This window comes from Pongo abelii, chromosome 3 (assembly GCF_028885655.2).
Source record: "Pongo abelii isolate AG06213 chromosome 3, NHGRI_mPonAbe1-v2.0_pri, whole genome shotgun sequence".
Lineage (NCBI taxonomy): Eukaryota > Metazoa > Chordata > Mammalia > Primates > Hominidae > Pongo > Pongo abelii.
Window position 1 is genome coordinate 117623704 of NC_071988.2, and position 10816 is coordinate 117634519.

The 10816-nt window shown below is 33.4% G+C and overlaps 1 non-coding gene across 1 annotated transcript; it reads right to left on the bottom strand.

Moving 5' to 3' along the window:
- Nucleotides 1-754: 754 nt before the first annotated feature.
- LOC112133174 (U6 spliceosomal RNA) lies at nucleotides 755-861 on the bottom strand. The gene has a single exon (XR_002914861.2). It is a non-coding gene; the product is annotated as a U6 spliceosomal RNA (small nuclear RNA).
- Between the last annotated feature and the right edge of the window lie 9955 nt (nucleotides 862-10816).

The following is a 10816-nucleotide window of genomic DNA, read 5'->3' on the forward strand; positions in this document are numbered from 1 at the left end:
CATTACCTTGATTCTTCCAATCAGTAATGTACATCTTCTTCTAGCCCCACATGGGTTTTAGTATGACTTACCCAAACAGGAATGAATAGCTTTCTCCCAGGTGCCATGCTGTAAGCTACAGAACTTAGCTGGTCTTTCTGCTTTCATCCAAGGTTAGCAATTATAATTATACACTTAGTCAAGCTGATTCCTAAGCATCCTCTGAATTGAGACAACCTCCTCAATTTTAAATGTACTTTCATTTACAAATCCAGTTGAAAGAAAAATAATTAAAAGTTGAGTGTGAGGGAAAAGGAAAGTAATGCCAAATCTAGTCATACTTGGCTAAATTATTTGCCACTGACTTTCTAATAAAAACCAAAGGGATTATTTGAAAACAATAAAACCCGTGCTATGCAATGAAGTATGTACAGTTTAAAATCTGTGGAGTGACAATTCCTGCTGTACAGCATCCTTGGTAGGATTTGGTATTGTCTGAATTTTTTTTTTTTTAAAGATTGCCATTGTAGTAGATGTGTAGTGGTATTTACTTGTGGTTTTAATTTGCATTTTATAATGAACTAATGATGTTGAGTCTTTTTTGTATGCTTATTTCCCATCCTATATCTTCTTTGGTGAAGTGTCTGTTTATATAATTTTCCCACTTTTTAACTGGGTCATTGACTTTCTTATTGAAGAGGTTCAAGTATTATTTATGTATTCTGAATATGTCATTTGTAAAAATTTTCTTTTTCTATTCTTTTTTTTTTTCTTTTTAAATATGGAACACTTCACGAATTTGCATGTCATCCTTGTGCAGGGGCCATGCTAATCTTCTCTGTATTGTTCCAATTTTAGCATATTTGCTGCTGAAGTGAGCACTCATTTGTAAAAATTTTCTTCCCATCCATGAGTTGTGGTTTTATTCTCTTAAGAGTGTCATTTGCTTAGAAAAATGTTTTAATTTGATAAAGTATAAATTTTTAATTTATGGTCATATTTTTGCTGTTGTATGTAAAAATTTATCAACAAGCCTAAGGTCAAATAGATTTTTCTTGAGTATTTTATAGATGATTTGTAGTTTCATTTTTTACCTTTATGCTATGATTTATTGATCCATTTTGAGTTAAGTTTTGTATAAGTTGGGAGATATGAGTCAGGACTCTTTTTTTTTATATGAGTGCCCAAATGTCTTAGTACTATTTGTTATAGAGGCTATCTTTTCTTCACTGATTTGATTTTCCAACTTTGTCAAAAGTTAATTGATTATATTTGCATGGGTCAATTTCTGGACTCTATTATGTTTCATTGACTTTTCTATCCTCATAGGTCTTAAAATTATTGAGTGAGATTTTTCTAACTTTGTGCTTTTCTCAGAATTATTTTGACTATTCTGTTTACTTTGATCTTCCATAAGGATTTTAAAATAAGCTTGCCTATGTCTATAAAATGCTTGCTTATATTTTGAATGGGATTTTTTCAATCTATATGTTACCTTGGGAAGAATTGTCATCTTAGCAAAATTGAGTTTTCCAATCCATAAACACTGTATATCTTTCCATTTTGTTAGAGCTTTTATTTCTTTCATCAGTGTTTTGTACTTTCCAGCATACATATCCTGCACACATTTTTCTTTGTTAGTGGAAATGGTAAATGGTACAGGTATTTTGGAAAACACTTCGTTAGTTTCATATAAAGTTAAATATCCATTTGCTACACAAACCAGCAGTCCTATTCCTACTTATTCATCCAATGAATTAAAAACTTATTAGACTTTCCTACATAAACTTGTATGGGAATGTGTTATAGCAGCTTTGTTCATGATTACCCCAAATTGGAAGCAACCAAGATGTTGGATTAAAAGAAAAACAACTAGGTACATTTATACAATGCAATACTACTTAGTAATTAAAGGAAAAAGGAAATGAAAGACCTTATTCACTCAACCTGAAGGAATTGCTAAGTGAAAAACACCAGACTGCAAAGACCACTGCTGTATGATTGTCTTTATTTTATCCTCGGAAAAGATAAAACTATAGGAACGGAAAATACATCATTAATTGTCAGAGTTTGGTGTGAGAGGAAGGTTTGACTACATACAGTTAACCCAAGTAAATTTTTAGTGTGATGGAATTGTGCTTTGAGAAACTTCAGTGGCAACTGAACTATATACATTTATCAAAACTCGAAACTGGACACCACAAAATGAGAACTTTAATGTATGCAAATTTTAAGAAAATCAACCAGGGCGTTGGAGGATTCCAGCATGTAATACAGACTATAACTGGAAATGTATGACATAATTTCACTAAAGAGATGGGGGGAAAGGAACTGACATAAGTATCTTTGGAAACAGTGTTTGACTAGATACTACAAGGCCACAGACAAAGCATCACCATACTCAATAAGCAGTGTACTCAGCTAATAAATTTAATTTTCACAGGTCTATGAATTAGCAATTCTAAAACAATTTTACATGTATTTAGATTTGAACAAATACATAAATAAACTATAGATAATGGGATTCAAGTTTCTCATTGTCAGAGGTAGAGTTTAAAATAAGTAAGCAGGGGAAGGGTAGGATAAACTTTGTGGTGCTGAATTAAAGTTGGAGATAATACTGTGAATGTATGTTTCTTTTAACATAGATGCTGATAGGTAAAATATGTGAATAAATATAAACGTATGTGTATACTTCTGTAGTATACATACATATGCTTCCTAACTCTCTCTATTAAAAGGGCCTAGAAGCAGTGAAACTTCAATAACAAAGAGCATACCTAGTCCCCGGATCTAAGATTTTAAATATCAGTCTCTAATAAAAGAAAATGGGGGTTCCTGGAGAATAGCTAATTCTGTGAACTAATCAGGGAAAATACAGGATTAACCTAAATCATTTTTCAGTGCCATTAAATAGAAAGTTTAAAACAATTTTTTAATTAAAATTCTTTTTAAAGAGAATGTAGCAGTCAATTTGAGATAATATTCAATAGCCAAAGCTGAAGCAATTTGAGAAAAAACACTCACCAATGATAATAATAGATTATAACCTAAGAATATCCATGAATTCATATTGATATTAAATGAATGATTGAATAAATAAATGAGGGAAAGGAACAAGTATTTCTTTCATAAATCTAAATAGTGAATGTAGAAACAATGACAGAAATAGAAAATTAAACAGGAATGCTGTAATTAGAGGATAAAAAGAAGAGACCATATTTGTAATACTCAAAGTATGTCCTGAAAATAACTACTGTGGTAGTTTTAACATTTGACCACAAGTTTTTGACTCCTTCTTTCAAGAAGTAGATTTTAATTCCCCTCTCTTTGTCTGGGACCTGGTCTTAGTGACTCACTTCTGACCAATAAAGTATAGAAAGGCAAAATTAGTAGTAACTTTACCATGGTGAAACCTGGCAAACACCACCAGAACCAAGCAACCAAAGCTAAACTACCAGGAATAAGTAATGTTGGTAAGATGTACCCCTGATGGGAAGGGCAGGACACCCTGTGGTATTATTTCTCCAAATCTGTCCTATCAATCTAATCTTGAGAAACATTCTATTAATGCACACTGAGTAATATTCTGTAAAATACCTAAAAATTACCCATCAAAAGTGTCAAGGTTATAAAAAATATGGAACTGCTGAGAAACTATCACAGAATGGAAGAGACGAAGGAGACATGAATCATTATAAATAAGAATAAATTTCCTGTAGCAGAAAATTAGTGTAAGTGAAAACATTATAAGATCTGAATAAACTCTGAGTTTGATGACTATTTTTGCACTAATATTAGTTTACTAATTTTGATGACCACACCAGGGTTGTATGAGATGTTATTATCAGGGGAAACTGAATGAAGGTTGTACAAGAACTTTCTGTTCCATCTTCATTACTCTTTTGCCAGTCTAAAATTATTTCAAAATGAAAGTTTAGAAAATATCTGTGGAATAATTTCTGTGCATTCAGAATCATTAGTCTGCCACCAGAGAATAACTGAGAAGAGTTTCTCCCAATCTGGTTCTGGACTTCTGATTTTATTGTCCCACCAGTTTTGCACAATCTGCTCAACTGTTTCTGCAGCCTATGTTCAAAGTTGTCTGATGACTCCACTTAGAATGATCACTTCTCTATGTAGAAATAATTTTGTTACAATACAAAAATAACTGTTTATTTTCACCAGTCTTTTGTAGATTACACACCATATATAATACTCAGAAATGCCAGATAAAAGCCAATGCATATGATGTAATTCCTGGAATTAGTCCTGAAATGCATATATTTGTGTCAGTTAATGACTAGATATTGAGGCCTGGGAGGACATGGTTCATTTTTCAGACTTCAGGTAGTTAGATTAGAAGGAAACATAGGTGTGTATATGAGTGGGCAGAGATGTGGCTGGGGAAATGGGCAAGGGTCATATCTTAGAAATGTCAGTAGATCATACTCCGCAATAAGATTTTTACAATAGAAAGAGTGAAAAGCCATTCAGGGATTTTAAAGAAAGGAATAAGAAATCAGAAGCATATGTTAGATAAATTATTCTGCCAGTGTGAAAAATAATGCTCGAGTTGCAGGAGTGATTCTGAAGGGGTAAAATATATAGCTTCTACTAAGCTGTTTAAAGAACTGAAACTTAAGAAATCTAGATAAGGGTTGTTCTTTACCTAATATTTATATGGCAAAGTCATGTCTAAAGGTAATTGCTAAAGGAATAATCCTATATACAAATTTTGTATGTTAATAGTATATAAACAAAGTTGAAAGATAAAAACAAACCAGAAATAAAATTGTCAGACATGTAATGCAGGCTTTTATTTCTACTCTTCTTAAAACTCATAAAAATATAGGAGCACACCAAAATAAAAATTAACAAAGATCATAAACTGGATATTATGGATTGAAATAAATCATTCCAAAATTCATGTGTTACACATTCAGTAGTACCTCAGAATGTGACAGTATTTGGAAGCAGTGTCTTTGTAGATAATAAATTTAAGATGAGCTCATTAAGGTGGGCTTTAATCCAATTTGAATGGTGTTTTTACAAAATGGGTTGGAAGAGACCCATATACAAGGGAAGACACCGTGAGGGCGCAGGAAGAATGCCATCTGCCAATTGACATTATGGTGCCACAAGCCAAGGAACTACCAAAAGCTAAAATAAAGACTTGGAATAGAACTCTTCCTGACACCTTCAAAGAAAGGGAAACTCTACCAACACATTGATCCGGAACTTTTAGCATCCAGGACAGTGAGACAATACATTTCTGTTGGTACTTTGCTATAAATGAATACACTACTTTTTAACCAAAAAAAGCAATATAAATGATCAGTAAAATATAAAAACATGTGCTACCATATTTGCTAAATAAAAATTCAAATTAAGAAAGTAAAATATAATTTTTAATGGCCCAAGGTTTTTAAAATAATAGTGAGAGTATGTTAAAATTGACACTCTTTTATACTGCCCATAGAAGTACAATCTGTTAGACTGAATACATGTAAAGATACACTTAATGTATTACAGCACTTACCATAGTGATAGGTATATTGTAGGAACACAATAAGTGATAACTATAATGAATGGTGTAATTATATATCTGTATTAAAATTATACATGTTGTATAATGATAGCAATAGCAATAAAGTATCTCTTGATAGAAACTTGGCAAAATGTAAAAAGGCCTTAATATCATAGGCTTTGGTCCATCAATTCCACCCCTGGGAATGTATTTCCTTTCTGTATTTAATAGTACCTTCTCCATGCTGAAGAGAAAAGGAAAGTAATTAGATGACAAAAGAAGTGAAAGAGGTAAAAGCGCAAGGTGATTGAGAAGGAATGAAGAATGTTTGGGGTGAAAAGAATGAGGAGTATAATTTAGTTTTCTTGTCAGAAAAAGCCTTTCTTTTGAGGTGACTTTTGAACAGAAACTTGAATGAGAAGCAGAAGTCACTCACAGGCAGCTACATGAGGAATGGTTTGTGACCTCCATGTGGGACCAATCACAGCAAAGAGCCCAAAGAGCGGTGAAATATTCTGCCTTATTTTAAGTGAAGTGGGGAGGCCAAGAGAATTGCACAGATATGTCACTATGCCCCAACTCTCTTTCTCTCTTTCACACACACACACACACACACACACACAATCAGGTTTTTACTATCTTTGCAATCATTTACTAATGTGCTATTTTTGAATGCTTAGTCTTCTAATCGTACAGAAGACTGTGCTATCAATCTACCAGTCTTCCAAACTCACTATAAACAAAAAAAGAATTTGAAAACTTTATTCTCATAGATGAAATAGAGTTCATTTTGGATATCAATAAGAGAGGCCCCTCTTAAGCTCTCTTGAGGGAGAAAATACTAGAGTTTTGCAAAAGAATGAGCAAAGCAATTAAATTTACCCACAAGAGGTCACACACACACACACACACACACACACACACAAAGTCACAGACGATAACATTTTTGTCTTGGGTTTCAAGGAATGATTAGAAGTTACACAAGTGAAAATGGGAGAACCATCTATTAAAGACAGGCTATACCATACATGTATAATTGCAGAAAGTGTTTTATGAATGGAGAAAGGAGAAAAGAGAAAAGGAGATGGAAGGAGACTACGCAGAGGAAGTAAACAGAATTTGGGTTGCTAAGTACCTGTGAGATTAGTTTGTAAAGGATTTTATATGTACTGATAGATAATAAAATACTATACAAGCAGCGGGAATACTATATGGACTAAAGTATTTATTATTTTCCAGTCACAAAATTTTGAATATCATTTTATAATTAAATCCAGAACATGTTCAGGTTCTAAGCCTAACATGTATTTAAGGTATTGCTCCATACATTTAATGTATTGCTCCAGGAAAGACTCTGATGAAATCCTTGTTTCCATCAAAAAGAGTAATATGTCATATTTTAAATAAAGAGGTGTTTCAGTCTGTTTTGTGTTGCTGTAACAGAATACCTGAGTTTGGCTAATTTATAATGAAGGGGCTCACAGTTCCAAAGGCTGGGAAGTCCAATATTAAGGTGTTAGCATACGGCAAGTGCCTTCTTGCTATGTCATAACATGGAAAAAGACTTCACATGGTAGAAGGACAAAGAGAGAGAGAGAAAGCGGGTATCTAACTCGCCCTTTTATAATGAACCTGTTTCCACAATAATGAATGCATTCCTACTCTAATGGCATTAATCCCTTTGTTAGGGCAGAGCTGTCATGGCTTAACACCTCTTAAAGGTTACATCTTTTACTTCTGTTACAATGACACATAAATTTCAACATGAATTTTGGAGGGGAAAAACAGCATTCAAGACACAGGAGGAGGAAGAACCCAAATCAGTGGGGTGGGATTTTCCTTTAGGTATTTTTTCACATTACTCTGAAATCTTAATTTTCTCCAAATGATGATATAAAAAATTGTTGTCCCATTTCTCTAAATTGAAATGTTATGCCTACAATTCTATTTTTAATAAAACTTTTTGTTTTTACTATTAGCTCTTAAAATAGTATTAATTGACGTGCTTTACTAGCCTTGAAGTCATTTATGACATTTTATGTATGTTGATGTATTTTTTGCTTAAAATTGAACCTAATATAATAGTTATAAGAGTAATAGCAAACATGTATACAGGAGTTGGTATGTGGCAGTAATTGTTCTAAGCGCCTTCTATGTATTCATTAATTTTTAGCCACTCAGAAACCCTATGAGGTAGTAACCATTGTTATTATCAGTTTACAGATAAAGAAACTGAAGTACAAAGCAGAAACCTACCCAAATCATGTATTAGATAGGTGAAATGTCAAGATAAAATCCCTAGATATTTTGTTTATTGAAAAGAATAAATCTTACTGCTTAATGTAATTGTATATATTTTAAATTACAAAATTATAGGAAGTGGAATCAGTGTTAGTATATTTTTCATAACATCTAACCTGATTTATCTCTAATTCTCATTTGGATTGAATGTTTAACATATTATTGAATCGATAAAAGAGAAATTTTTCAAATCATTTGAGTCATTCTTCTTTTCAGCAAATTAGAATACTAATTCTTTGTAATAGACTAGAAAACAAAACCAAAAAAAATACTCCCATAAAATCATAGGTTCTTTTACATCAATTAACTGACAATTCTTATGTATGGTTGAAAACCAGCATATGGGAAAAATGCAGCAATCATCACTACTGACAAGGAGATGACAACAGAAGTACAGAGCTCAACCTCCCTGGGCCCTGGGAAGAGATCCCTTTGGAGAAGCAGGGTCATCTTCTTTTCTCCATTTTCTGAATTTTCATTTGGATTTTTCTTTTGAGTCTGCTTTATTATTAGCAAATCAATCAACCAAGTATTAATAAGGTGCTTATTAATAAACTTCAGAAGCACTAACGGATCCAAATAAGTAAAAATATGACTATTTACTAATATCATGTTATAATTAAGTGAAAAAATGATATGGATTGCTGTAAATATACACATACTCAATTTTCATAAACAAGGCAGTGTATGACACATGCTGAAATAATACAGATGTTTTACTCTCTAGCTGCTCTAAAATTGAAGCCATCACTCCTACTAGGTAGTAAAAAAGGTCTTCATTAAAATCATGTGGGAGAGACAGACAGAGAGAATTGTAATTTTATCTTCATTATGCTTACCTCACATACTGTGATAATTTTGCAGTCTTTAAGAATCTAAAACCATTTCAAGAGTCCCTTTGGTGCAGGAACTTTGTTTCTACTGCTCCCCATCTTACTTGACAGGTTGCTCCCTGTTCTCTGCAGTGACCAGGATGCAAACTCAACCATTTCACACATTGACACAAAACATGGTAATTTAGTAGACTTTACCAAATATTCAACCTATGGTGGGTTGTTAGGGAACAACACGGTACTACTAGGAAATTTCCACTCACTAAGTCCTCAGCCTCTCTCACCATTGCACTGCCTGCTTCTGTTCTCCTCCCTCTCAGCCTCTCCTTAACACTAACTGTCCAGTTTGCATCACACTCTCAGGCAGAACTCTTCTCATATTTTGATTAGAGTCTTTTCATTTTCTGTAGTTGATCCCAGAAAAAAAATTATAATCATCTTTGCATATCCTAATTGCAAACAGAAGAGTCTTTGATTTAATATGAGGGATATTTTTGTCTATTATATTAGAATCTCATCATTTGGAATAATGAATGAAATAAGTTCCAGAAAGGTATAAGAGAATTAGCAAAGACATTGAGGCGTGATGATCCATTTGAACAGAAGTAAAGTTATGATGCCAATACAAAAGTTGTGAGACATTTACAAGAGATGGTAAATGCCAGTTTAATTAAAATAAGGTTTATATCTTAGATAGCAGGGATTTATTAGATGTTTTTTAGTAGAATATAAAAACAATTCAATAAATGGTAAATAATCTAGATCCACAAACTCCTGTTAAAAGGTCATTGTAATTAATATGACCTAAGTGATAATATCAGAAGACAATGTGGTACCATCAAGAGTCAAGAGATCAGAGAAACACCTTGAAGAAATTGTCAAAATTTTCTATTATATTGAAGGCAGTAAAATGCTAGGTGCTCCTGGATTTATAACTTAAGTGAACAAACACACTCTTCTAACATGGGAGCTAATAATTTTAAACAGAAACCATTGCATACATATTTCTGAATAAAGCAATATGAAGACAGGCAGTGTATCTAACTCCAAAAATTCTTTGAGAGGCTCTAGTAGTATTGCTGTGTAATTAAGTATATCAATGATGAAAGTCTAACTTAACCTTGAAAATATAGAGTCCAGTATCATGAAGTGAACAAATTCATGTTTGTAAATCATTAGCTTATAACATTGAATGATTCATAATTTTCTAGCATCAGAATAATAAAATCCAGAATCAAGAGGCATCAGAAGTCGTTCATTCTGTAATCCCAGCACTTTGGGAGGCCAAGGCAGGCAGATCACGAGGTCAGGAGATCCAGACCATCCTGGTTAACACGGTGAAACCCCGTCTCCACTAAAAATACAAAAAAAATTAGCCGGGCGAGGTGGCTGGCGCCTGTAGTCCCAGCTACTCGGGAGGCTGAGGCAGGAGAATGGCGTGAACCCCGGGGGGCGGAGCCTGCAGTGAGCCGAGATCATGCCACTGCACTCCAGCCTGGGCGACAGCGATACTCCCTCTCAAAAAAAAAAAAAAAAAAAAAAAAAGAAGTCATTCATTCAACTGTAGTACTGAGCAACTACTCTGTGCTTCAGTACATCAGATTGGCAACACATGCGTGCTGAACGGCTCATATTCTAATGGGAAAGGTAAGTAATTAGGAAACAAATAAATGTTGATGCTTGTCTTGATAAGATGACTGCATTGAGCTGGGAGAAAATTACGAGGGGGAAGTGAGGAAACAGGTACATCAGGATGCTCCAAGAGATGAATTATTCTATACCTTATTGTTCTCTGAAAATCTGATTTAAGAAAGTATCTGTAGGTTGTTCACATCACTGTATCTAATTACAACTTCTCTTCATGTATGTAAGATGGAAAGAGAGAATATGGGAGATTATTTCAACCACAGTAAAAGTCTGAACCCAGAAAATAAAACAGAACTTCTAGCATTGGTATGTGAACCATATTGCTAAGCAGGAGTAAAGAGTCTTTCTTATAATTACTGCATGAAGATATTCCTTTTTAAACCTATGACGCAAGGTTGCTGCAAACAAACTCTACCTGTTACTGAGGCAGCTTTTGTACCCACTGAAATATCTTCAATTTAATCAGGAGTGTCAAAATCTTCCCTCTTTTTCTTACTGAATTTCTTCATTTTGAATTAATTTTATT